Source organism: Elephantulus edwardii, unplaced genomic scaffold (genome assembly GCF_000299155.1).
Source record: "Elephantulus edwardii isolate Elephantulus edwardi_28Jun2011 unplaced genomic scaffold, EleEdw1.0 scaffold00016, whole genome shotgun sequence".
In the NCBI taxonomy this organism is placed as follows: domain Eukaryota; kingdom Metazoa; phylum Chordata; class Mammalia; order Macroscelidea; family Macroscelididae; genus Elephantulus; species Elephantulus edwardii.
Window position 1 is genome coordinate 14,313,746 of NW_006399766.1, and position 1,320 is coordinate 14,315,065.

Consider the following 1,320-nt stretch of genomic DNA (forward strand, 5'->3'; position numbering starts at 1 on the left):
CTCCAGGGAGTGGTCTTAGCTGATAATATGTCCAAGGTGTAAGGGACAAAGTCTCACCACCTTTCCTCTCGGGAGCACACCACTGCGTTTCTCCCAAGACAGATAGGTTTCTTCTTCTAGTGGCATCATGATCCAACGGCATCAATTCCTCTTTGTTCAGAGCATAAATGTAAATACTACAGCAGGATTGATGTTGCAGCTTTTGTGCATGGGAGGAACAGATCTGAAGTCAACAAAAATGCCTAGTTTGAAGGAGAGGTAACAGAGACACAAAGAATGTAAGAATGAAAGCAAATAGGCATAAGGCATCGACTCCTGCAGGCGTAGCTTACTCAGAAAGCAGCAAAATGGAGCTCAAGGCCATGAGCAGATATACCAGCCCAGTGAACCTGGCTGACTCCCCCCCATCTGACCATGGTGCAGTTGGCCGATGGCAGGTTCTTCACCACCTGGTTCTTCGTTTATGAGGTAACCTCTGCCATGTACACACGGGACATCTACAAAGAGCTGCTCATCTCCTTCATGACCTCACTTTCACGGACTTTGGGGTCCTCTTCCTGCTGTTCTGGGTCGGTGTCTATGTGTGACTGCCAAGGATATGCATCTGAAAGCTGCACCGAATTCCTGCTTTTGTAAATTAGTATTTTTATTATTTTTTTTCCCATTAACTAATGCTGGAAGCATTCCATCTTCTGCTCATAATACAAGCAGGTGTGTGACCATAAAAAAAATAAAAGCAAATAGTAACATGGGCTTGAGTCAAATAGCGGTAATGAAGGTAGAGAGATAGAGGTAAGTTCAAGGCGTATTGGAGACATAGAGTAGGATGTTGCGCTACTACGAAGATGCCACTCATTTCCAGCCGTTTCAGTCCATCAGTGGCTCCATGGCAGAAAGCTAACAGTCTTCTCTCGTTAAGGTATGCAGTCCCATCATCCCGGCAGAGTGTGCCTATGAGCTGGATGAAAGAGGAAAAGCCAAAGATGATCCTGAGGGTTCAAATTTAAGTGGCTGGAAGAACATTTGGCTGCCCATTAAAACAGGAGATGTACAGAGAAGGGGAGGAATGATGTATACTGCATTGCAACAGATGAGGGATAGAACTGTTTGAAAGGGATATGTGATTGGGTATTATTGTCATGAGAGGAGTCCAGAGGGAAGGCTGCATAGTGCAGTGAACTTGGGGGGAGGGATTGTAAAACGATGGGGGAACTTTTCTTTTACTTTTCAAAGAGAAGAGTGTACTGGGGCGGGGAGGAGTGGGTAGGGAGAAAAGTCCAATAGTGAATGAATGGAAATCCAAAGTCTCTGTAAATTTTC

The 1,320-nt window shown here is 45.1% G+C and overlaps 1 pseudogene; it reads left to right on the forward strand.

Annotated features, from left to right (window-relative positions):
• Window positions 1-347: 347 nt before the first annotated feature.
• Window positions 348-587, forward strand: LOC102869661 (annotated as a pseudogene).
• The last annotated feature ends 733 nt before the right edge of the window (window positions 588-1,320 follow it).